Source organism: Microcaecilia unicolor, chromosome 3 (genome assembly GCF_901765095.1).
Source record: "Microcaecilia unicolor chromosome 3, aMicUni1.1, whole genome shotgun sequence".
Taxonomy (NCBI): domain Eukaryota; kingdom Metazoa; phylum Chordata; class Amphibia; order Gymnophiona; family Siphonopidae; genus Microcaecilia; species Microcaecilia unicolor.
Window position 1 is genome coordinate 426,457,958 of NC_044033.1, and position 27,987 is coordinate 426,485,944.

Consider the following 27,987-nt stretch of genomic DNA (forward strand, 5'->3'; position numbering starts at 1 on the left):
AGGAGATGGAAGAGGAGAACGTGTTGTATGATCTTCTGGTGAATGTAGAGTGGTCTCCGGAGGCTGAGCCGCAGGTGAGGGGCGGCTGCAGGTATCCGATGTAGTGTGTAAAGGAAGTGGAAGTGGGAGGGGGAGTTTGGGGTTTTGAGAAGTTTCCTATTTTTCAATCTTGAAACGTGACTTCGCAAGACGTGGCTTGTCATAACAATCGGACACGTTTCCAATTCAGTTTTATGGTTTTGTTTAAGGTAGTGTTTTTGTCACTGGGTTAAGGGTTTAATATTAAGGGGAGCCGCTCCTGCTTGGGCTGCGGGGTATATTGTAGACGTGGCTGTCAAAATCACGCTCTTCACGTGTAGGGCAAAGCATCTGGCTGCTGCGAAGTTTGAATTTGTTTTTCTTTTTGACTGTCCTGTATTTTGTTTTAATGCCCACTAGCTGGTGAGAGGCGAACTTTTTCCAGAGCCTCCCTCATTCTAGCCTGTTACTCTCGTGACATATTCTGTTTTAATGGTTATTCGCTTATTAATATTGGAATAGAGGCTGTCCGCTAGCAGTTTTGCAGCAAGGATGGGGCAGTCCCCTAGGAGATAACAAGTGACTTAGAGCCCAAGTTAGTAGTGCACTCTCTCAGCACGAATGTAATGCAAAGTTTTAGTAGTCATATTGATCCTATGCCTTCTTTTTTTAATTTTTATTTTATAAAATATTTTTATTGCAATTTAACAGTATATCACAAGACAAACTCTTGTTCAGGCAACCCAGCAAAGTAATAATACAAAAAAAAAAAATTACTTCCTTAGACCACAAAAAGTGGGAGAGTGGTGAATAGTAAATAAGGAGGAATAAAGGCATTGGTGATTAAACACTGTAAACAAAAAAGCAAAAGCTTAACATGACAACTTCATTTTTTTCTCACTTTGCCTATTCCAACTAATTCTTAGACAATCTTTTTAATTCAAAGAAAGCCTTTAATTGTTCTGGCGCGTAAAAAATATATTTAGACTCCCCACACCATACCTAACCAGGCAAGAAATTGCAGACACCTAGAAAGATTATGGTCAAAATGAAAAAAACAAAATGAGTTGGGAAAATTGGAGAGAATCATTAAGAGAGTACAAAAATAAAATTAAAAAAGCCAAAACATCTTACTATGCCAAATATATTGGCCACCAATCTCTAAATACTAGTAAACTGTATGCCCTAGTTAACAATCTACTAAACACACAACCCCTATTGGTTGATGAATCATCTCCTTCTGCTGACCAACTAGCAAGTTATTTTGAACAGAAAATTGTCAAAATCAGGAACACCCTGAAAGGTTCTACAAATCCAGTCACAATTCTTTTCAATATACCTGCCAAATCTCCCAATTACCTTCCTGCAGACAGAATATGGATTTCCGTCTCCAAACCAACATTAAGACTCAGTCAAGCACTACTTACTAAAATATGCATCCTCTCAATGTATACTTGATCCATGTCAGAGCTACCTCTTAAAATCAGCTCCTGAACAGTTCCTACAATGCTTGCATGCATGCAATCAACTATAACATTTATGCTATGTCATAGAATCTTTCCTTAAAATAATGGAAAAAATAATCCTAAGCCCCATTCCCAAAAACTCACAATCTAGTTTGGATGAAATTTCAAACTACGAGCCTGTAGTCACTGTTAGTCTATGAGTTGCTTCTATTACTTTAACTATCTTAACTCTGTCTTGATATTACGTGCCTGCCAATCAGGTTTCAGGTCCTCTTAAAGTGCCAAAACAGTCCTAACAAAGCTTAAACCAAACCAGAAAAGAGCTAAGCAAAGGCAGAAAGATCATCATTTTACAAGTTGATGTGGCCAGCACTTTTGATACAGTGGACCATAACATTCTACTCAATCTGTTAGATTATTTTGGCATATCTGGCAATATTCTTCAATGGTTCAAGGGCTTTCTCACCTCTATATTCTACCAGGTAAAACAATCAGGTCTCATCTCAGCTTCCTGCTCTCTTAATTGCGGAGTGCCACAAGGCTCTCCTCTTTCCCCCATTCTATTTAATAAAAGGAAAAAAAAGCCCGTTTCGCAAAACATGAAATGGGCCCTAGGAAGGCTACTATCTAAGTGATTTCTCCTCTCTCCCCTGCCCTCCCCTCCATGTCCAGCGATTCTTCCTTCCCATCCCATCTAATCCATGTCCAGCGATTCTCCCCTCCCATCCATGTCCAGTGACTCTCTCGTCTAAGCGATTTCTCCTCTCTCCCCTGCCCTCTCCTCCATGTTGAGCGATTCTCCCCTCCTGTCCCATCCCATCCCATCCCATCCATGTCCAGTTACTCGCCCCAGCCCCCACCTGCCCCCTTTTAAGCACCCAAGGTCGAGTTCAACCCCTGCCCTCACCTTTCCTGCCCTCATCTCCTACAACAGCACTCTTTTCCTTCCTGCCGCTCTGCCTTTAAAACTTTCATTTTACCTCAGATTGCAGTGGCGGCAGTGAAAGCAGCAGGCTCGGTTCACGTTGCCTCCAGCCTTCCCTTCCCTTTCCTCTCAGTGTCCCATCCTCTTCTGACGTCATTTAATCTTTCCGCGAAGGCGGGACACTGAGATGGAGGGGAAGGCTGGAGGTGAGATGACGCATACGTCATTTGCATACGATTACGAACCCAGCCAGCCATCCAGGGACACAAATTGATGAATTATTATATAGGAGATAATGATGGCACCTGTAGGTTATCTACTTGAATCAAATGGTTTCAACTGTTTCCTTGGAATGCCCTCCCGCGGGAGGTGGTGGAGATGAAAACGGTAACAGAATTCAAACGTGCGTGGGATAAACATAAAGGAATCCTGTTCAGAAGGAATGTATCCTTGGGAGCTTAGCCGAGTTTAGGTGCCAGAGCCGGTGGTGGGAGGCGGGGCTGGTGGTTGGGAGGCGGAGATAGTGCTGGGCAGACTTATATGGTCTGTGCCAGAGCTGGTGGTGGGAGGCAGGACTGGTAATTGGGAGGCGGGGATAGTGCTGGGCAGACTTGTACGGTCTGTGCCAGAGCCGGTGGTTGTGAGGCGGGGATAGTGCTGGGCAGACTTATACGGTCTGTGCCCTGAAGAGGACAGGTACAAATAAAAAGTAGGATATATGAATTTATCTTGTTGGGCAGACTGGATGGACCGTGCAGGTCTTTTTCTGCCATCATCTACTATGTTACTATATGTTTCATGTATGCTGATGATGTTACAATCTGTTACTTTTGACAAAGATATCGAAGAAATCTTAATCAATATAAAATCAGGCCTAGACCTAATGGAATCATTTGCAAACAATTTCAAACTGAAACTTAACAGAGAGAAAACCAATTTCTTAATACTAACAAACCCTCACCAACCAATTACTTCTACTTTCACTATTGGTAACAAAAACGTATCCACTGTAGCATAATTTGAAAATCCTGGGAATAATAATTGATTAACATCTCTCATTTGAACCACAAGTATCCAACTTAGTGTCTAATGTATTCAGATCATCATGGAAACAAAACAAATTAAGACCTTATTTTCAAAATACAATTTTCAGATCATTAACTCAATCCTTGATACTATCAAAATTTGATTACAGCAATGCAGGCTATGTAGGACTTAAGACCTCACTAATCAGAAAATCACAAACTGCTCAAAACACAGCAGCTCGTCTTGTACTTAAAGCGACCCCACTTCTCCTTAAACTACATTGGCTACCTATAAGTTCACACATTACTTTCAAATTATGTGCATTCAGCCACCAAATAATTTATAGTTCATCCCCATCTTACATGTAGAATCTTATAGAGCTAAAAAATCATCCATAGACTTTCTTGTATTACACTTCTCTCAATGTAATAAAATCAAATATGAAACTATCCATAATGATGGATTTTTCATACCAAAGTACAACCAGATGGAGCTCTATGCCCAAACAACTCTGTCAAACTGAAGACTATCTCATATTTCGTAACTATTGAAAACTCACTTGATAACATGGACCTCTAACAATAGAAATATATAACCCTCTAATTAAACTTGCAATAACAACTCTGTCCATATTTACATTCTCTTCTATGTATTACAAACATGTTATATGATCAGGATTTTATGTTATGCTGTTATTAGTAATTTTGTGTTTTTTTTATATATATGTAATCAAAACGCCTTGTCAGTTCTTTTATATTGTGAGCCACATTGAACTTGAATCCTATTTGAGATAATGTGGGATATAAATGTCGTAAATAAATACATTTACATGGATATGCCAACAAAAAAGACGCACTAAGATTTAAAGTCTCTTGTATCATAGATAAGAAAATTTCTCTGATTTTGAGTAAACGCACTAACATCAAGGTAGATTCAGATTTTTTGTTAAAATTGCATTCAAATCTTGTTCAGAAACAAAGGAAACAAGCAACATATCCCTCTCAGTAGTATCTGCCATGAATTGTTAAAGTATAGCAGACATATATTGTTCATATCAACATGTCTCTTTCCTGCCTTCTCCTTCTCTCTCTCCCTGAGTGGTAAGTAATAAATCTTGTTTATAGGAGGAATAGAGTCTGAAGATACTTTTACATTTTTCATCAGATATCTCTGCTATGCCTTCTATTGGACAAACAACTTTATTGGTTTGAATATTCTTTTCAGACCATTTAATTGGATCAGATCTGAAACGGTGGCATAGCCAGATCCAGTATTTTGGTTGGGCCCAGAATTAACTGGGATGGGCCCTTCCACGCCGTTCCCCCTTCATCTTCCTGGAGATACAAAAAAAAAATTAGTTTTTTTTTCACCTACCCCACATCCAACATCTCTCCCCCTCTTCTCTCCTACGTCCTAGTAGTTGCCCTCCTGTCTTTGAACCCCATCCCTCCCCGGTGTACCCTACAGGCATCCCTGGTGCCTGCAACGATTCATTTTTGTTGTTTGTGACAGCCCTGCAGTCTTACATCTGCCGCGTCCTGCCCTTGCTGATGTCATTTCATGTTTTCTGTCTGGCGGGACACGGCAGATGCAAGCTTGTGAATCTGGTGCAAACAGCAAAAATGAATTGCTGCATGCGCTGGCCTGTAAGGTGGACGGGGTTCAGAGACAGGCGGGCAGATGCCGGAACGCTGTGGAGAAAAGAGGGGAGAGAGCAGTGTGTTACCGCCGCTGGGTGGGCCTGAGCCCAAGAATGGGAAGAGATCTATGTGGTCTTGTAAGCTATATCTGTTTGAATGAAACACACTCTATCGCTTTAATTTGTCTGTTTGTTACTTTTTCTAGTGCTTCAGCTCAGAGTTTTCTGTTATTGGAACACAAGGAAGTGCAACACCTTTTAGGTTGGAGGGATCAAATAAACCAGGCTCAGGCTCTGCCCCCAAACTTTCAAACTGATGCCTTGTTGGGCAAAATATTGGCCGTGGTTTAGTTCTAGTAGCCTATTCCCTTCAACTGCCTGTGTTGGCACATCTTACAATGTCTTCACTGGTCTTCTAACCCAAAAAAGGCTCTTATGGAGCTACAATCTCTGGGTCTTTTGCAGAACAAGTAAAATAGGCTAGAAGATGAAATTACTCCATATTCTTCTACAATCAAGCAATAAAATAATTGTGACCATTTTAGAATGATTTGAGTTGTCCATTAGGGATTGAACTGGGAGCTAAATCTTAATAGCTTTAGTAAAGCAGATCCTATACACTAAACCCCAGATACATCCCATCCCTCCCTCCTTATTAATTGTTTTCGAGGAGCACTCTGACAGCCCAGTGATTAGAGGCCCTGTGCTATTCCAAGCAGCGCTCTAAAAATAGCGCTGGAACAGCATGGGGCTATAACGCCCCTTTGATCGGAGCTAATAGCATGCACATTTAGGTATGCTATTAGTTCTGATCATAGGGTAAAATTGTGGGAGGATTCCTCTTGCACTTGTTTGACAGGCCTGGGCTGTCAAAAACCAAGACTTGTCAAACATAGGGGCTGGAGGCCTGTGGGACCCCTGGATTCCCTCCAACTGCAAGGGCACGGGGGGTTGGAGATTCGATAATCCCCCCTTGCACCCCCCAAAAAAAGCCCTGGTGGGCCACAAACCCAACCCCCTCCAATCTGGTGGTATACTACTACTACTACTACTACTACTTAACATTTCTAAAGCGCTACTAGGGTTACTATCCCCCTCTCTCCCCCCGTCCCTTCGCGGTGGAGGAAGGAGTAGCACACTCCCTCCTCTTCCAGTGCCGCTGCTCCCCAAATGCATCACTTTGCACTTCTTTGCATTAAATTTTAATTGCCAAATGTTAGACCATTCTTCTAATTTTGCAGATCCATTTTCATGTTTTCCAGTCCCTCTGGGGTGTCCACTCTATTACAAATTTTGGTATCATCTGCAAAAAGGCAAACCTTACCTTTTTAATCCTTTGGCAATGTCATTGCTTGTACCTTTGCCGTTTGTTAGGCTGATCCCAATCTCTGGACTGGTCTGCCTATTGCTCTGCATTGTGAGTTCTATCTCAATTTCAAGGCTGCTCTTAAAATGCACCTTTTCTAACAAGCCTTTCCTACAACTTAATTGCACCCACCCACTCATTTAGCTTCCTGTAATTTTCTCCTGCTGACCCTTTCTATTTATTTATTTTTCCCTTCCTCCAGCAAAATGATGCCATTTATTGTTAACTTTATAGGTGCCAGTAATGGCCCCTGTGGTGTATCACATTCCTGTAAATTAAATAAATAGAAAAACTTGTGTTGGCGATCTCAGCAAAATTTTCATAAAACATTTTGAAAAAACATAAATTTATAGGTTTCATGGTTCAGACTGTGATGACTTTGCCACTACTCACCTGAGCCAATGATGTAGTGGTGAACGGTTTTGTATCTGTGCCACATTTATGCAGGTAGCTGTCCAGTTCTCTCCTTTCTCTCCCTCCCAAACTTACAATGTGATTTTGAGTACTGGGCAGTTCAGCATCTTCCTGAAAGCCACACAGTGAGTAGTAGGTAAGCAATGAGAGCTAGAATATGGAGCATTAGTTTCCAAACTGTGGGTGAGGACCCCAGATGGGATCTCCCATTTGTTTATGCCATGGTTCAGGCAAGTTTATCACTTGGGACTTTACCCATTGCCTGGAAACAGGCCATAACATATCCCTGTCTGAAGAGTTCCAAAGAGGACTCTTCTCTGGTGAACTGCAGTCCTGTCTACACCCTCCCATTAATTTCTAAGGTGATGGAGAAAGTTGTGGCCACTCAACTTTGACTTTTTCACCCAGAGAATATGTTACACTCCCACCAAACAGGTTTCCTCACACAATCATTAGACTGCTCAGTTACGGTAAACACTTGATGAAGGTAGAGATGGAATCTTACTCTCCCTTGACATGTTTGACCTGGTTGATCATACCATTCTCCTTCACCGTCTCAGGGATCTCAGCGTCTTTGGTCTAGCACTTCAGTGGTTTTATTCCTATGTTACAGAGCACACCTTCCTTGCTCACCATTCAGACTCCTCGTTACTGCCATGACCTTTTATATCAGAGTTTCCTCAAAGGTTAGTTCTTGGTCCAATACTTAACATCTTTCTTGTCTCACTACCCTCTTCTTAATCACTTGGCTTCACCTTCTTTATTTACACAGGTGATATTTAACTTTTATCCTTCTTTTTCCTCTTGACTGCATCCTCTATTGGTGCTCTATTTTCTGCTAGGCTAGATAATGTGGAAAATTGGCTCACTGAGAATAAACTAAATTTGAAATCCACTAAGTTGGCCTTTATGATATTTCCTCACCAAGCTGTTCTAGATTATCTGCTCAACATCTCTGTCAGAGGGACTCTCCTCTGCTACACCTTCACCGTTAAAATATTTGACTTCTCTCTGGATGTGTCTCTTTTCAACTCCACTTTTCCAAATTAGTATCCACATTCTTCTTTACCCTCAGATATGTTCTCTAAGGTCCCTCCTTGAATCCTTGACCTGATGTGTCCTTCTGTATAGCTTAGAGATTTCAAGATTGGATTACTGCAGTTCACTACTTTCTGGTCTTCCAAACAACCAGACAGAGATTATAACTCGTACAAAACACCACCATCAAACTTATTCGTGGTCAAAAGAAATTTGATCCTTTTATTTCTCTTTTCATAATGGAGCACTGGCTCCCAAGTGTCTGTAGAATACCATAAAATCTTAGTCCTCTGCTACTAGATACAGTCCTCAGGTCTCTCCTTTTGGCTTCACTTCTCATCCTATACTTCCTTTCCAGGAGCCGCCGTTCAACCCACCAGCATTTACTGACTGTCCCGTTCTTCTGCCAAATATATAGCTCGACAGTTACAGAAAGTTCTGTTTTAATGTAGTCGCTCTCACACTTTGGAATGGCCTCCCTCTGTATATCCGGTCTGAACCATTCATGTATAAATTTAAAACCCAGTTAAAAAAAAATATAAATTTCTGCAACACAAAACTAATTTTTTCTTTGGATATTTCTGTCCATATCTTAGCGGCTGCCTGAGGTCTGAGTTGTGAAGAACCAGAAGTATCCAGTGTTGTACTAGCTCTCTGTTTCCTCACTTTTCCCCCATACTTCTGTGCATGTTGCTCATTAATGGCTTTTGGCATCTTATATCTTGAGTAGGTCATTTCATCCCCTGTCCCTTGCCTTTTAAACTGCCTTTGTAAACTATATTTACAGTATATCAAATACATTTGAACTCTGAATATTAGTGGATGGGGTCACAGAAACAGGAGCTTTCCCCCCCCCCCCCCCACACTGAGCTTTTACTGTGACCTTATGCCTGGTTGGCCAATGGGCGTTGTTCACAATAGAAGCCCAGAGAGCTATGAACCACTGAACCTTCACAGGCTTTGCCCTTCCTGAGTAGGCTTCCTATTAAACTGGGAGCCCAAACAGTATAGTGGAATCTATGAGTGTACAACTCACAGGTCTTGCCCTGAGTGCTGCCATTGTTGTAATCACTGCTGTTGCTGCTTTCCTGCTTTGGATTGTATTGGGGGAGGGAGAATGGAGACCTACTCTTTTGGTCATCATTTGGGAGTCAGGTGAATTTTCCGTTAACACAGAAGTTTGAGAAGCACTGGTCTATTGGTTCACAGGCTGAACTTGAATTCCTCTGATATAGGTTCTTGCTAGTTCCTGGTCTAAAGGAGTGGACATAGGGAGCCAGGAGAAGAGAAACTGAGTTAATCTCTATAGTTAATAACAAGCCTACAGATTAAACACTGCAATGTAGATGAAGGCAATGGGCCTTGGTACATTGCTTGCTCTTCTACTGTAGGTTTGGTAGAAGTCAGCGGAAATACTGACATTTTACGTGCGCGTTTGTGTCATTTAACAATACATAGCCATGCTCAAATTTTAAATGAAAATCCCATTTGAGACTAGCAAGTAGCAGAACTGCATTCACTGAGTATATCTGGGAATCTGATGCTGCTCTGTTGTTGCATGATGAATAATAGTATTGTTATAATTGCAGCCCCGAGGCTACAGGAGGCATGGTGCATCATCTATCATCACAAAAGCAATTACAGGTAAATAAAATTAGGTTATATTGATGGAAAATGGAAAACCTATTGTTTTATATCTATATCTGTAATGAGTTCCCAGGGATAATACTGTAGGATTTGCCTTGCCTGATGTTTTCTTCTGCTTTGCTATGCCCAATGTTTTGAGTAGCTATCGTTTCTTAACTCCTCTGCTTATAGCTTGCTTTGCCACTGGCTGTGGAGAAAACTGCTGGAAACCTTGGCCATCATAAGCCATCGCTCTTTTGTTTTTAAGTTTCAGACTTTTGTGGTTCCAATAAGAATACTTAAAAATGTAGCCTTTCATTTTTTTTGCATCTCCTTCTGTAGTCTTTTGCGGAAGAGAGCAGGCTGCACTGTCATTGGAGCTGTCTTATTGCTGCTCTTCGGTTGGCACCTTAATATTGCAGAGTTCCCAATCTAGTTTTTGATAGCACCCTGGCTTAGCTGGCATGGTTTCAGGTTCTCCAGAATGAATATTTGTAAGATAGTACCTACTTAGTGCACAAGAGGTAAGTAGATTAGCTAGGCTGTACCTTTTGGACTACTTGTAAAATAACTTAGTGCTGCTGTGTGGTCATGTGGAGGAGTGGCCTAGTGGTTAGGGTGGTAGACTTTGGTCATGGGGAACTGAGGAACTGAGTTCGATTCCCGGCACAGGCTCTGGGCAAGTCACTTAACCCTCCATTGCCTGCCGCATAGAGCCTGCCATGAGTGGGAAAGCACAGGGTACGAATGTAACAAAAATAAAATAAATGTATTAGGACTGTTAGATATTCCTGTGTTATTTGAGGTTGGGGTGTGTGTGTGGGATTTCAGCCTTTATCTCATTACGAATACAAAAACAATGGTACTACACCTTTTCACTTGACCCTACTATAACAATCAACAGTAAGGACAGTTCAAAACAACTAAAGATTTTAAATTAATACAAATAATGGTGAATGGACTTCAAAATGACTAGCTCATATGTTCATGAGACCTTATAGGCTACAACTCATCATTTAATCCATATTTGTGTTCATACACAATCCAAAAACTTGCTTGGTGTTCCAAAAATAAAATTCATTCTGTAATCAAATCTTTACTACTATTTGACAGAAAGTAATCTATCTTAATGATTTCCCTTTTAACCTAACCATATTGATCTGCTTCAGGAAGAAGGGAAATCTAAATAATATCACACCATCTCTGTTTGCTATATTCTTCTCCATTCAGAAAGCTGAAAAAAAAATGGTGATGGCTTCTTAAATCATGTGATTCCCATGACAGCACTACAGCTGTGCAATTAAAGAGACAGCCACTCAATTTCAGCATGTAAACCCCCAGAATATAGAGTACTTATAACTCAAGTTTATAATGTCTCTGATGGGATGACAAGGGTGTAATATGTTCAATAATTGTCCATCTCAAATTTATCAATAGTGTGATTAAAACGTAACCCATATTCCACTAAAAGGGCAGTAAGGTTTTCTACTTTTGTGCTTTTGTGTTCAGCCAGTCTCACAAGAACAGAGTATCGCATAAATTACAAAGGCAGTCTTACAGTCCGTTTGAAATCTGCGTCTGATGTTAAATGATTTCCCTGGAGGGATCCACTGATCCCTAGAAATTGTCTAAGCACACCAGGCATAGTCCCCACATGGTTGATGCCCAAATTTAAAAATCTTTAGTAGTTTTGAAATGTCCTTGTTTTATCTCATTGCGTCTGGGTCTTTTACTTTCACTAAGAGAAGCAGGACTACAACTTCAAGTCAGTAGTGTAGATATGGGACAAAACCATCCAAAGTGTAACATAATGGCCTCAGACTGCAGAGAAGTAGGAGTTTAGTGCTCAGTTCCACTGCTGTTATGCATTAAGATTAAGCAAGTGTGAATGGGAGGCTGTTGCAAGGTACTGTAGCTGGTTTAAACCAGCCTACGTTCTCCTGCAGAAGTTCCAATCTGCATGGGAGGAGAGGGTGGTACAAGCCACTGCAGCTGTTTACACCTGCCTACCTGCCTTTGCAGAGATTCTGTGAATACGGCTGGATTTTGTAATCCTGGTGGCCTTAGAGTCACAGGAGACCATGGGGCTCATTTTCAAAGCACTTAGACTTACAAAGTTCCATAGATTACTATGGAACTTTGTAAGTCTAAGTGCTTTGAAAATACACCTCTATATGTGCTTAATTATCATGCAGGTTGCCTGGTAAGAGCAAAAAAACAAACAAAAAAACAACAACTTTCCTGCCATTTTAATGCATATATTTAGTGGTCTAAATCCCTTTTATTGGAAAAAAAAAGTATAACAAAATAGTAGGGAAAAACTGTGGTAAGCTTAGCACACTTTCATTGGCCCTTTAGTATGGTAAATTGTCATGGAAGCTGGGAATGAAAGACTATTTTTTACCTGTTCAGCTCTTTGTAACTTACTGTTCCTTAAGGCTGCCTACATATTACTGATGTCACAGTGCTAGCACCTTACTCTCACCATATACTACACCCTAAGAGTTTACTGCATGATAAATAAAATTGCTGAAATAGAAAAACAACTTGTTTAGACCTGTAGATGGCTTGTTGCTGTTTTGTGAATTTGTTTGTATGTGTAGGTTTTCCCCAGGTGCTAACTTAATCTATGTTAAAAAAAAAAGGTTGTGTTATTGGAAGTCAGTTTGTGCAAAGCACAGAGTAAATGAATTCAGAGTACTAGCATATAATAGGGAGGGGATGGGATTAATATTTGGAAAAATGAAATATGAAAGCGCCAAACCCCTACGCGAAAAACTACATTGGCTCCTGATCAAAGAATGGATTACCTGCATAAAATCATCTATGGTGAGACCCTGGGATACATGATAGAACTCATTGACCTTCCAGCCAGAAATACCACAAGATTAACACGCACATACCTAAACCTACACTACCCAAGCTGCAAAAGAATTAAATACAAATCAACCTATGCATCCAGCTTCTCCTTTACAAGCACGCAACTATGGAATGCACTACCATACACCTTGAAAACAACTCACAACCTATCAAATTTTCGGAAATCACTAAAAACTTACTCAAAAAGGCATACCCTGATGACCCAACTTAAATGCCTCAATCTCACAACTCAATGAAACTAAGACTCGAATTGATCACAACTCAACCCTTCCTCCTTATTCCCTGATGTGTTTATCTTACACGAACCTCAGCATTGTCATTCTGTATCTGCTATACCGGAAATGGCGCTCGCCACCACGGTTATTATGTAAGCCACATTGAGCCTGCAAATAGGTGGGAAAATGTGGGATACAAATGCAATAAATAATTACATTTGAAACACCACCTTTCTGCGGTTACAATTAAAGCAGTTTACATTTTATGTACAGGTATATTATTTTGTACCTGTGGCAATAGATGGTTAAGTGACTTGCCGAGAGCCAGATGGAACTCTTCCCACATGAGGAAAGGCTAAAGAGGTTAGGCCTCTTCAGCTTGGAAAAGAGACAGTTGAGAAGGGGATATGATTGAGGTCTACAAAATCCTGAGTGGAGTGGAACAGGTAAAAGTGAATCTCTTTTCACTCTTTCAAAAAGTACAAAGACCATGGGACACTCAATGAAATTACATGGAAATATGTTTTCACTCAAAAGAATAGTTAAGCTCCGGAACTCGCTGCCGGAGGATGTGGTAACGGTGGTTAGCATATCTGGGTTTAAAAAAGGTTTGGACAAGTTCCTGTAGGAAAAGTCCATAATCTGTTATTGAGACAGACATGGGGAAGCCACTGCTTGCCCTGGGATTGGTAGCATGGAATGTTGCTACTATTTGGGTTTCTGCCAGGTACTTGTGACCTGGAGGCCACTGTTGGAAGCAGGATATTGGGCTAGATGGACCAGTGGTCTGACCCAGTATGTCTATTCTTATGTTCTTAAGGAGGTGCAGTGGGAATTGAACCCGGTTCCCCTGGTTCTCAAGCTGCTGCACTAATCATTAGTTTGAAGTGACACGGGGGGGGGGGGGGGGGGAATATTTTTAAATCTAAAACAGAGAGAATCTCTGAAACTCTAGATTTTTTTCAACAAACACAAATTCTTGGCCTGAATATCCCTGATTATAAGTGTTGATATAAGGACATGTGCTTGCCATTGTGTTATCTCTTTCTGTATTCTTGCCAGTAAAAATAGCACGGTTTATATTCAGTGCATAGTTGCTGCTCAAAGAGATGTGGCTAACTTATTTGGCCACTTTTTTTTAAAGACCATTTTCATGAAGAGGGGAGACTCAAATCCTTCACAGAGCTTCAAGGGCTACAGCTGATGACGCCTGACGATTCCTTCCATTATTGGCAACTACAACATTACATGACCAGCTTACAGTGGGAGGACTTGACAGAGGATGTACAGGTGGAATTAGCTGAGGCCTTTTTGCTAAACTGTCAGCAAAAGGTACCCTGACATACCACCACATGCATATTAAAGACACTAAACTAGAACTGGAATACGCAAAATATGCCGGAGAGTGGGGGAGAGACTTAATGGTGACCATTACCCCAGAACTGTTTAAGGACCATGTCTTATCTTTACATCAAGCGCCATTACTGTCGACATATTGGGAATACAATATCGATTCGCCCTCGGGCTTCATATTCCCCCCACGTAGGGCGTTTCATATGGGAGCCTCTGCAGACGGTGCGTGCCCTAAATGTGAGGGAGACTGAGCGACCTTGGGCCACATGTTTTGGCACTGTGTGAGTGTGGTGAAATTCTGGAAGAGCCTGTTGAAGCAGGTGTCTCAGTTATGGGCGACCACATTGCATTACTCTCCACTGCTACTATTTGCAAGCCCAGATTGGGCTATCCAAACCGAAAGGCTATATAGCATTTGTGAAACGAGCTACCATAATAGCAAAGAAAACTATTCTTTTGGACTGGCTATCTCCGGATGGACATCGCTCCAAGGTGGAGGATGCATATGGTATCACAATTACGTTTTGAGCGATGGATGTGTCAGGGGAAGCTGAATTCGGATCTCAGCAACTCCTAACTAGATGTAGCCCATTCTTAGAGACACTTCCTTCTAACACCCAGAGCCAATTGCTAAACTTTTAATGCCTCACTCTGAGAGGGCAGTAGATATTGACAACTTAATACCAGGAACCAAGGGATTAGGGGCAACGTAGGGGGGGGGGTGGGAGGGGAGGCTTGGAGTTTAGAGGGAAGAGAGGAATTGGGGTAATAATGTGATTATATAATGAACCACACGGGTATCTGCTATAGGTAACAAAGCTGCACCAATTGACAGAACCCTGCGGGAATCCGGGTGGAATGTAACAATGGGAAGTGTTTATTTTTTTAGTTGCATGAGGGTTCCTTTCTTGTACCTGTGATTCCTTTGAACACTGTACCTGTTATCTATGTTGTTGACAATAATAAAAAAGAGTTAAACATAAAGACCATTTTCAGCCAACTTCTTTGTTTGTAAGACTACTGAATAGGCGCACCTAATCTTAAATGGATAAATTATCAGTTTAAAGTTACGATCACTATTTTGTAGTCCAGCTAAACAGATATGCTTGTGTGGATAGTGGCTGAAATTGCTGTTATTTACATGACTTTGTCCCATCCCTGGAATACCCCTGGCTCTTAGATTAATTTTGTCTAAATATGGTTTGGTATGGACAAAATTTATGCATTTGTTTCTCGGAAATTAAAAAAAAAATATCCAGAACTTAGGTTATTACTACCTGATGCTGACCACATAATGGGCATTTGAGGTCCCATCAATGGGACCTCAAATGCCCACACACTCAGGCACCCATATCAAAGTGCACACACTAGACCTTAATCTCCCACAAACTATCCTCAGACCAGAATCTAATAATATCAGAGATCAAATGGACAAACACACCATGGTCAGACCACTATAAACTAAACCTATCCCTACTAGGAGAAAAAAGGGTTCACACCGTCCAAAAGAACGCACAACTTACAGCACAAGAGGCCAAATAGATCTGGAAACATTCTGGCAAAAGATGTACAACAATGAATGGACAGCACAAACGGACTCCACACACTATCTCTCAGACTGGGATATAAGATGGTAAAAACATACTAGATGAAATAGCACCCTTACAAACAAGAACCTCACATAGGCACAACTCGATACAATGGTACAATGAAGAACTGAAAAAACTAAAAACGCAATCCAGGAAACTCAGACGCGAGCATGGAAAAAAAGCAAAAGATACACAAACACTCAATGCATGGAAACAAACTCAAAGAAAATACAAATACGCAACAAGACATGCCAAAAGGTTATATTACAAAACCAAAATAGAGCCTGACTACAAAGGACACAAAAAACTATACCAACTCGTGAACAAACTATAGACACCACCTTGGTCACGCAATCAACACAGACATCCTACCTGCAGACAAACTCACCCAAATACTTCAATGAAAAAATTGTAAACCTATGTAACACGCTACCTCAGAACATCACAGGCATAGAAAACTTCATTGAATGTTTGGACCCAACCCCTGGCGAATACCCAGCAGACAGACTTTGGACAAGTTTCACCCCCCCCCCTTACTGTCAAAACAGTCAATCAAGCGCTTAATAGGTTCTCTAAGACTCACTGTAAATTGGATACTTGCCCTAGTTACCTATTAAAATCTGCTCCCCACCGCTTCATAGCAGACCTCACATCCCACTTAAACTACATGCTTCAACATGGGCTTTTCCCTAAGGAAAAAGGCAACACCCTACTCACCCCAGTACTGAAAGATACCAAGAAAAAAACAGATGATATCACCAACTACCACCCAGTAGCTTCAATCCCACTGGTAGTCAAACTGATGGAAAGCGTGGTTACCAAACAACTCACTGACTACACAAACAACTTCACAATACTACACGAATCACAATCGGGATTCCGCTCCAGCCACAGCACCGAAACCGTACTAACTACTCTCCTAGCCAAATTCAAACAAGAAATTGCAACAGGCAAAAGCATACTCTCCTACAATTCGACATGTCTAGCGCGTTCGACATGGTGAACCATAACATACTAGAATACTTTGGGATCGGTGGAAGTATACTTAACTGGATCAAGGGCTTCCTAACGACCAGAACCTATCAAGTGAAATCAAAATCGACCATATTATCACCATGGAAAATAGACTGCAGGGTACCTCAAGGATCGCCACTATCACTGCTCCTTTTCAACCTAATGATGACCCCACTAGCCAAGTCCCTATCCAATCAAGGCCTTAACCCTTTTATATATGCGGACGACGTCACATTGTACATCCCTTACAAAAATAATCTACCGAAAATCGCCAAAGAAATCGAACTCAGCTTGAACATCATGAACTCTTGGGCAATACATTTCAACTAAAACTCAACACAGAAAAAACGCACTGTCTCATCCTCACATCTCAATATAACACAATGAAACCCACCAACATAACCACTCCAGATCACACCCTCCCTATCTCAGACAGCCTGAAAATTCTCGGAGTTACAATTGACCGAAATCTCACACTGGAAAGCCAAGTGAAAGCCACAACAAAGAAAATGTTTAACTCATTGTGGAAGCTCAAACGAGTGAAACCTTCTTCCCGAGGGAAATATTTCGCAACTTAGTACAATCCATGGTACTAAGCCATCTAGATTACTGCAACGGAATCTATGCGGGACGTAAAGAACAAATCATAAAGAAACTCCAAACTGCTCAAAACACAGCAGCTAGGCTTATATTCGGAAAAACAAGATTCGAAAGCGCCAAACCTTTACGAGAAAAACTACACCGGCTCCCAATCAAAGAACGTATTGCATTCAAAATCTGCACCTTGGTTCACAAGATCATCTACGGCAATGCCCCGGGATACATGATAAACCTCATAGACCTACCAGCCAGAAACACAACAAAATCAATACAAACGTACCTAAATCTCCACTACCCAAGCTGCAAAGGACTTAAATACAAATCAACCTATGCATCCAGCTTCTCTTATATAAGCACACAACTATGGAATGCGCTTCCGATCGCTGTGAAAACAACATGTGACCACCTAATCTTCCGGAAACTCCTAAAGACTTACCTGTTCAAAAAGGCATACTCAAAATGACTCAACCTAAATGCCTAACCCCTTAACACAACTATATAAATGTTCATATTGGACATAACCTACTCATCCCCTTGACCCCCAATATGTCTATCAATTCTGATTATTAGTCTGTCATAAGCTCACTTGTTCATGCCGGTATTGGCGACTGCCACCACTGCACTATCAGGCTATTTTCGAAAGGGATCGCTGGTGATCTTTCAACACAAATTTGGAGATTGCCGATCTCCTGATCCCGGCCAAATTGGTATTATTGAAAGCCGATTTTGGCCGGCTTCAACTGCTGTTCGTCGCGGCGCCGGCCAACCTTCAAGGGGGGCGTGTTGGTAGGGTAGTGAAGGCAGGACGAGGGGCAGGGCAGGGGCGTGGGTACGAGATGGCCAGCTTCGGCTAATAATGGAAAAAGGCCGCCGGCCGGACTTGGTCCATTTATTTTTAGGACCAAGTCTGGAAAAAGTGCCCCAGCTGACTAGATGACCACTGGAGGGAAGCGGGGATCACCTCCCTTACTCTCTCAGTGGTCACCAACCCCCTCCCACCCAAAAAAACAAAACAAAACATTTTTTTTGCCAGCGTGTATGCCAGCCGGAAATGTCATACCCAGTGCTTGACAGCAGTATGCAGGTCCCTGGAGCAGTTTTTATTGGGTGCAGTGCACTTGAGGCAGGTGGACCCAGGCCCATCCCCCCCACCTGTTACACTTGTGGTGGTTAATGTAGAGCCCTCCAAAACCCCCCAAAACCCACTGTACCCACATGTAGGTGCTCCCCTTCACCCTTAGGGCTATGGTAATGGTGTAGAGTTGTGACGTGGGTTTTTTTTGGGGGGGGGGGGATTTGGGGGGCTAAGCACACAAGGTAAGGGTGCTATGCACCTGGAAGCTATTTTTTTTTTTTTTTTAATTTTTGTAAGTGCCCCTAGGGTGCCCGGTTTGGTGTCCTGGCATGTCAGGGGGGGGCCAGTGCACTACAAATGCTGGCTCCTCCCACGCCCAAATGCCTTGCATTTCACCGGGTTTGAGATGGCTGGGCCGGTTTCCATTATGGCTGAAAACCTAAGCCGGCCATCTCATATAAACCCGGCGATCTGCTGGCGATCCTGTTGTAAACCGGTGAGCGATTTGGCCGGCGCCAAGCGTATTTCGAAAATATGCTTGGCTCCGCCCGCTTATGGCGCCGGGCCCAAAGATGGCCGGTGCTGTTCGATTATGCCTCTCCATGTAAGCCACATTGAGCCTGCAAATAGGTGGGAAATTGTGGGATACAAATGCAACAAATAAGTGCTTTTGAGGAGTATTCTGATTTTTTTTTTATGGGAAGGAATTATCTGTTTAATCAACAGACACAAGAGTTCTTGGTGTATAGTTGTGATGACTTTACATTGCAAATGCTGTCTCTCTGATATTTACGCAGAATGAATTTTGAAAAGTTCCGATGAAGGTCCTAACTAATTTTAATTTTTTCTTTTATAGGCCCAGCATCGTTCATATTGCAGTATATCTGGTACAGGTGGGTTTCTCCTAGTGAACATCTAAAATGCAATATATTTGGTAACCCTGGGGCTGATGAAATAAAGCATGTTCAGGCTTTTGGCAGGGTTAATGCTGTGCAGAAAGGGGGTTTGTACACAAGCAAAAGCTACACAAAGTCACCCTTCACAGCATAAGCAAAAGCTTACAGTTCGTACCTCATTCACTCCTGCCTCTGCGCCACCAGTTTTTTGGCGAAACGGATTACATGCAATGCATCCCCATGCTTGCTCAGGTGCTCCAATTTTGTAAGATGATGGCATGCAGGCAGGAGCGAGTGGGTATTGCTCCTGCCTCTCAAATTTAAGGTGTGTGAAGAGAGTCTGCAGGGCACAGGTATTGGGGTTCACTAGACTGGCATGGATTTTGTTTTAGGTGTTGGAGGGGTGTAGAGAGACCATGAAAAGTGATGGGTCCACTCGAGGGTTTTTTTTTGGGGGGTGGTGGTGGGGTGGCAGAAAGGGAACATGAAGTCCAGTGAGTGTTTTTTTTTTTTTTCTCCTAATGTCTCCCTGGAGCCAATCCCCACTCACACACTGACAGGAAGGGAAATATTTTACTCTTGATGGAGCAAACTGCCACTTATTACTGTGGCAATATATGCTGTTTTTTTCTGATGGCTCATGCTGCTTAATATAGATATTTTTGTATGTTATTGCTTATTGCATTGGGGAGCTAAAAATTTGCAAGTGTTGGTGCTTGGCTTTACTGCATACTTATTTTATCACTCCCCCCCAGTCTTGCTTATCTCATTTTCAAACTATTCACCTTAGGGGTTCAATGCAGAAAGGCTTATGGTAGAGCTACATGTGTATGTCTGAGCACGTGGCTTCTACCATGAGAGCAATACCTTGCTGTGTAAGAAGCTGATAGCTGGCAAATTTTATACATGGAAAACTTGTGGCTAATTGGGGGGGAGGGTGCATGCTGGACACACGCCCAAAGAGTTCACGGTAAGTGTGGTTTCTTGTGTGCATGTGCAAGGAAAAATTGAAACTGTGTGCATGCATTGGCCCTTGTTTTTCTGTGCCAAAATATGAGCCTCACAAAATATGAGCCTCACAAAAATTGCCCACATAAAATTTAGGTGCAGAAGAACAGGCGCCAATGTGTGTTCTAAAGTTCCGTTTTCTTCAGACATGCACACGTGTCTGTTACTCTTCGTCTGCCTTTGAACCTTGGCAGTTAAATCTCAAAAACTGTCATGAAATCCTCTCTGAGAATCCTTGTTTGCTGGCCCAGACCTGGTGAAAAACTTTTCATGGTAACCATGAATCAAAAGCCCCTGTTTATCTCTCTGCATTGCTTCAGTATATTCAGTGGGTCACTAGTATTTTAATACGATGTGTGGCCATGTATTCTGTGAGAGTTCACACCTGTGCTTAATCTCTCCCTGCATTGTATGGTATGTGTGGTTAGGCCTGCAGTAGCTTTCTGCATCAGCCCCTTAATTAGAAAAATTGATGAGCAGCTGGATTAAAGGAAACTAAGCAGAAACATGGTATCCCGAGCTTAAAACTCTTCAATGTGATTGGCAAGTCAATTATGTTGCCTTTTTTGCAAAGAAATACAGTAGTGAATAGTGTCTGTTTTAAAGAGTAAAGTAATGTGGATACATTTTAGTTCACTTGGATACATGGAAAAGAAGCAGCATAGAGGAGAGTGAGGCGATGGAATGGGGAAAGCAAAAGTATGAAACTGAAAAATAATAAAAATAAGTTCTTTTTTTTTTCTATTCTATCTGAACCCTAAACTCAGGATGCTTTACAGTCATGGAAGCCAAGCTACTTACCTGCCTGTTCTGTGCGCTAATGCTTACACAACCCATTCACTTTGAATGGGCTGTGTCAGCATTGCCACGTGGCATCTGCTAGCACAGCTTAGTAAACAGGGGAGTTAGTTTCTCATTATGCAATATACAATGACTAAAATCATAGTTGAGCATAAGAAACAATTGTTTTACAAGAAACCAGTAAAACATCCCCAGATCTAATCAAGATACTTACCCCCAAATTCTATAAATGGTTCCTTAAGTTGTGCGCACAAATTTGTCTGCACGGCCAAATTGTGAGCTCAACTTAATTGATTAACAAGCTAATTGGTAATTAACAACCAATTAGCAACACTAATTGGCTTTAATTAGAATTTACGCACACAACTTTCTAGGCATATTCTAGAACATGGTACGTGCAAATTCTAATGCGTGCAGCTAAAAAGGGGGCATGGAATGGGTGAGTAATGGGCATTTCTAGGCGCAGGTATTTGGGCCTGGTTTTAGGTGGTCTAAATGGATGTGCCTAACTTTTTGTCGCAAGAACAGCTGCTAAGCATATTCTATAAACTACGCCTAACGTTAGGTGTAGTTTATAGAATTGCACTAAGCGCGTGGTTTTTCGGTGTTGATTTTTAAGGCGCCATTTATAGAATTTGGCCCTTAGTGAATAGCCAAGTTTTTACAGATATCCAAAATTTCATATAATTTTATTCTAATCTGATCTCCACAGGAAGTGAATTCCATAAACCTGGAAGTTCAACTTAAAAAAAAAAATCTTGTTAACATGAATTAACCTTTTGGAAGAGATATCAAATTGAACCTGTTTCAGAGATAAAAATTAAGAAGGACGTTTCCATATAATTATTTAAAAACAAAACATAAAATTTTAAATTCCATTTTGGCAGCTACAGGAAGCCAATGAAATAGTCTCAGAAGTGGATTCATTAATTTCCATAATATTTAGATTTACGATTAATTTGGAAATTTTCTTGTTTCCCAAAACTGTCCCGGGTGCTCCCCAGCCAGTCCGGTTTTCAGGATATCCACAAGGAATTCATGAGAGAGATTTGCATGCAGTGCAAAAATTATTTTCACATCAGCGTAAATGTACTAAGATAGCCCCATCTTCCTGAGCTCTGCAACCAGCAAGCTAAAAAACACACTAATACTATTGGCGTATGCAAACCTTAAGTAAATGATCTCCTTAGCTTTTATTGAATGATTTATAGACAAACAGGATTTTCTGTAAAAGCATGAAACTTTTTTTTTCCCCTGTGCATTAACTGATTAATTCATTGCCGAATTGAACAATTGAACAGATTATCTCGATGTCCCCTAGCATTCTGAATCTCAGATACTCCAAACAAAGTGAAGGTTACAAAAACGTGGAAGCTAGGTGATGTGCAGAATATGAAAAGTTTATTAAAACATACAATGACTCGACAAGAGTTGTGTTTTGGCCACCATGGCCTGCCTCACTTTCTTGACTGACCCCTTCTCCCGGGCCCACAATATCTCCTTTCTTCTTGACTGACCCCCCCCCCCGCCGCATCTCCTCCCTTTCTTGACCCCCTCCCCAAGTCTACCTTCAATTTGTTCTAAAAGTCAGCGGACAGCAGCAGCGATACACACACCATGCTGTCCTGCTGCTGGCCCCGGCATTGTGTCTCTACTGCAGCCTGCCCCAGAGGAAGCAGAAAGTTATGTCAGAGGGTGGGCCTTTCAGTAGAGAGACGAGCGATGCCTTGGCCGGCGACAGGACAGCATGTTTGTGTGTGAATCACTGCTGCTGCCCGCTGACTTTTAGAAGAGTTGAAGGCAGATTCTGGGGGAGGGTTAAGAAAGGGAGTAGATGCTGTCTGTTGGGGGGGGGGTGTTTCAGGAAGGAAGAGAGAGTGCCATGGGTGGGAGGGGGATAGAAGGAGAAACTTGGGGGGGGGGGAGAAGGGGTTTGAGCAAGGAGGTTGCATGAAAGCAGGAGGTGGGATGCCACATCCATGCTGTCGTTTTTTATGGCTGGTAGCATTTTATTTAATCTCACTTATATTTTCAAACATACCGGCTTGTGCAGCATACAGATGTACACAGAGGAAGTATAATAACGGAATAACTTTACATAGGTAGAGCAGTAATATAATCGTAATCAGTGTGTCATTTGGAGGTGCTGGTTATAGGGACTCTTTAGCACATGTTATATTCTTGCAGAGATTTTTTTTCTCCTAGAAACTCTGAATGTTGAGCACCTGATTCTCATAACATGATGCCTGTTTTAGTTTACTATTTATTTATTAACTTATTTATGACATTATATCCCACATTAAACATGTATTAGGTTGAAACCTGTGAGCATTTAAAATCTTTTTACCTGTGCTTAGATCAAAAGAAAAAGATGGCATGTGGGAACTTGCTCCTTTTGTTTTGTGGATTGCAGTGGTATGTTATAAAATGTATTTGATATTTTTATTACTACTATTTAAAAGACAGATCTTGAATAATGAGGGCAGAGCTATCTTTATGCAGAAGTCCAGAGTCAGTCTAAATGTGCCAACATTGTCCAGTTGAGCACACTGTTATCCACTAAGTTCATACAAAGTTAGTTATGTTCAATGGAAAATAAATCTGTTGGCTCAAGGTGAATCCTAAGGGTGGTGGAACAAATAGGTATAAGTTGTGTTGTTTCGGACTTGTTTTGGGTCCTGCTGCTCTGCACATCTGCTGTCTGGAATTTTGGAAGATGGAAATGAGAAAAACAAATTAAGTTGTGGATATACTCTGTAGAAGTTGTCTACTTTGTGTGTATGGATGCTGTTGTGGTGTTATGATAATAGAAAGCCTTCAGAATAAGGACTGTAGCTGAGTGTCTTCGGGGAATTATCCCAGTCAGGGCAGCTTGTGGTGGGTGGTGTGACAAAGTGCTTTCCCTGCTTTAGAACGCATTAGCCCAAACTCGAATAGGTCGTAGGTTCATCCAGACCAACATCCTGCCTCTGTTTAGAGAAAGTGAATGAGAAAGAGGGCATATGTAAGACTGTCCTCCCGTTGATTCACAGTTTGCAACCATTACTCTGGCCTTTGAACTAGTGTAACACACCTGACCCTCATGGTAAAACTTGAGCAGGCAGCTGAGGTTGCATATATTCAGGGGTTAAGCCGTATAGAGTTTTGAAAACAAATGTACATGCTTTGATTGGCAGCTAGTATAACTTTATAAGCAAAGGAGCTGCACTTTCAAATCTTGTAGACTGTTTAGAGCTGTCCACAGTATTTTCAAGGAAGATTTCTTACAGCCAGCATAAATGGCATTGCAATAATTGAAGTGTGATAATACTAATGTTCGTAAGGTTCTAAACATCATTAGGAAACAGATGCTTTTTTTTGTTTTTGTTTTGCTTTTTTAGTTTACACATTGCTTTAAAGGTTTTTGTGATGACTGCTTGGACTTGGATGTTGAATAACTATCTTTATCAGTTGTGAAGTTTTGACAGTTTATGACACAGTGAGAGTTAGATAATAGCAGACATTTTGTTTTCTCTCTATTCAAAGGTGGAGGCCCAATTCTCCATCAGGACCAGATTAGATTTGATGATAGCACTTCTTAATAGAATCTTTGAAAGGGATATAGATGCTTATCTCATCCACATAAATGTAATTATTATAACCATGGGCATTGAGCACCTTTCCTAAGGGAGCCATCATAATATTGAATAAGATGGGTGAAAGGGGAGAGATCCCTGTGGAACTCCGCAGTTTGGAGCCCATTGGGGGGGGGGGGGATACAATTAGGAGATTTGACTTGATAGAGTCTACATTTTAAAAATCCTTGGAACCAGTTTAGGACAGACCTTCCTATACCCAAGTTGTCCATTAGTGCAAGTAGCAAATTATGGTCTACCACATTGAATGCACTTGACATATCAAATTGCATAAGGATGATTTTCCAGCTTAGGCTAATAAAGGCTAGTTAATGCTTTGAGCAGTGTTCAAGCCACACTACACACAATAAATAACAACACTTTTTTTTAATCTTGAAAGGTACAATAATGTGGAAAGGGGTCTTTGTTTTTTTTTTTTTAATTTTTTGTGTGTACTTGTGCACATTGTTTGGGACTGTGTTTATATGCTCCAGGTTGTTTTATGCTGCACAGATCTCTTGTTTAGATAGCGCAAACAGCCTGAGGTTTTCTACTGAAGTCACAAATGCACTTTGGTAGTTTGACATCTTCTTTCTTGTAGTAATGATCAGTGATATTATGTGTGTTTGTGAAATGCTGCGAGGTGCTGACGGCTAACTTGGATGTGCTACTAGAGCAATGGCAAAGGCACTTTGTTGTTTTCAAAGTATAGCAGATGCTTTGAAACGGGCAAAAAAAAAATGCAGCTAACACTGTAATTTAGATAACAGCTCCTCTTAGGCTATTATAACAGCAGCAGGACAAAGTAACACTGAATTCAGTAGCAAAGTCTTTCTGCAGGTCTGTTGTGGAGGAAATGTGCTTTTAAGGTCAGAGCCACTGACGCTGCTATTATCTTAAGGTGATTTGGATGTTTTTCCTTCTTAAATTTTCTGGGTTTTTTTTTTTTTTAGATTTTTGAACCTTATGATTTGGTAGACTGAGGAGCACTAACAGTATTACAAAATAATTTACATTTGTAGTTGCCAGATAATTATACCTAACACTTGCCTCTATTTTGCTCGGCATATGCTCTTCCCAAGCCTGAGTTAAATATTAAAGTCTAAACCAGCATGTGCTGCTGAGGTTAAGACCCAGGTAGATGGAGCCTGCATCCAGGGATCAACTGTATAGGACAGGCACAGTAGCTCTTATAGTTTTGTGCACAATAGCTGCTGCCAGAGTCTGGAATGGGTCTGGGTGGAGTTGCTGGGGCAGAGTGCTAGAGCTGCCACTGCTAATTTAGGTCTTGGGACTGGATAGACGAGCTGCTGCTGGGTCCAGGTTGTAAAAAAAGAGGAAGAGGGGGGGAAAACCCCTAAAATTAGCAAAAATAGGATTTATAAAATTACCTATCTGTTAAGAATTGTGTGAATTTTTGTGTAATGCCTAACCCCTCCTGTTTACTAAGCCGCACGCTAATGCCGACACAGCCCACTCACTTTGAATGGGTTGTGCTGGCATTGTCATGCGGCAGCCGCTAGCACGGCTTAGTAAACTGGGGGGGTGGGGTGGGGGGTTAGTGTTTTTGCTCCCCTCCTTCTAGACAGAATCCACTTCACTCTCTTTTTTGCTTATCCAGTTTCTCCATGCCACTGCAGGGTCATTGCAGCCATGGTATTTTCACATTGATGAGTTCAGAGATGCAATTTTTGTCTCGGGAGGTTAATAGTCCTATTGCTCAAGCAGTGTTAGGGCCTTAATGAGCATTAAGGAAAATAATGCGTGCTAAATGCTAAGAAGCCCGTAGGTATAAAATGGGTCGCTTACCATTTAGCGCTTGTTAAGGCCCTAATGTTGCTTGATAAATTCCCTCCCTTATGCTCCTAATGGTGGCCATTTTACTAAGCTAGCATGCACTAATGGACATTAGCATGCGCTAAGTACCATTTGATTCATAGGCATAAAATAGGATGTGCAGCATTTAGCGCGCACCAATGTCCATTAGCATACTGTAAGCTTTAGTAAAAGGGCCCCTTTGAGAGAGAGATTCATAAATTGTCCTCTGAAAATTTGTTGAGAACAAGTGTCTAAACTTATACTCAAAATTTCACTTAACTAAATTTAGGAGCATAAAAAAAATGGGTGGAAACGGGTGGCTTTAGGAAAGAGAAAAAAACTTAGCACTGGGCTCAGACATAAGGCTTATAAGTTTAAGAAAATGAATAGCAGGCCTAAATTTATAAGCACAATTTTAATCTCCCAAATTAAGATGAATTTTCAGCTGAAAACATAGGGTCCCTTTTACCAGCTGCAGTAAAAGGGGTTTTACACACGCATCGAGGTCCCCTTTTACTGCAGCTGGTAAAAGGGAAGTCTTGCTTTCCTAGCAGCTGGTAAAAGGGAAGTCTCGCTTTCCTGCAGGAAATAGCTATGTAGCAAGTAAAGCACTTTCCGCACGGCCATTTCGTGGGGGAGCCCTTACCGCCACCCATTGAGGTGGTGGTAAGGGCTCCCACATAAACCTGGCGGTTACCGGGCAGCACGCGACACTGCCCAATTACCGCCAGTACACCTGGCACTACAAAAAATAACAATTTTTGTAGCACCAGAAATGACGGCGCACTAGGAGTGGGAAGTACTGCCAGCTACCACAGCAGCCCAGCGGTACTTCCTGTGTAGTGAGCGGTAAGCCCGCATTGGGATTACTACCGCTAATTTTGGCTGAAAATAGGGCGTAAATTTAGAAATCAGGTTTTTTAAAAATATTTTGCTGGTGTTTTCCTCAAACAGCTAGTATGAGTGCTTCTCTTTGAAAACTGCAGGAAAAAAGTATGAGAAGTCTTTGTGCGGGGCTTTGGTGCTGCAGGTAGAATTTTGCATGAAAAAATGTACGACTGTGATGTGTTTGTGTTGCCACCTATTTGTTCTGTCAAATATTGTTAATATTGGCTTCTGTATGAACAGTCTGTACGTGAACTAGGTTGTGCGGTTCATGTAATTTTTTAATGTATGGCTTTTTTTTTTTTTTATCCAGCCCTGCTAAATTTTCACTACCTCTTGGATTTGTTCGTCTGGTTAGTAAGCAGATCAACTGGCATCTAGTCCTCGCAAGGTAATCCTTACATTTATTATTCAGATTTTCTGTGCTGACTTGTTTTCACTAGAGCCTTTTTTCCCCACATATTCTTTTATTTAGTTGGGATGAAAGCAGATTGAAAAGCCAACTTAATATCTGTTGTCATTTCTCTTTTGGCTGACTGTTGTAGACATTCTTGGCTGTCGAGCAAGAATTCATTAGTATAAATTACAAAATATTTGTTTAATAGATAATGCTTTTGCCTCTGTAGGAAATGAGGGAATATGCTGTTCAATATTGAAAACTGTAGCTTAGGCCACCTCTTGTCTTTCTTTTGCACTGTCTTAACCCAGTTATTAATTGCTT

General features: G+C 41.4%; 1 long non-coding RNA gene across 1 annotated transcript; it reads left to right on the forward strand.

Annotated features, from left to right (window-relative positions):
• LOC115465188 lies at positions 1–27,662 on the forward strand. Its single transcript, XR_003941348.1, has 4 exons — positions 1–74; positions 9,482–9,536; positions 19,101–19,137; positions 27,580–27,662. It is a non-coding gene; the product is annotated as an uncharacterized LOC115465188 (long non-coding RNA).
• Positions 27,663–27,987: the final 325 nt, after the last annotated feature.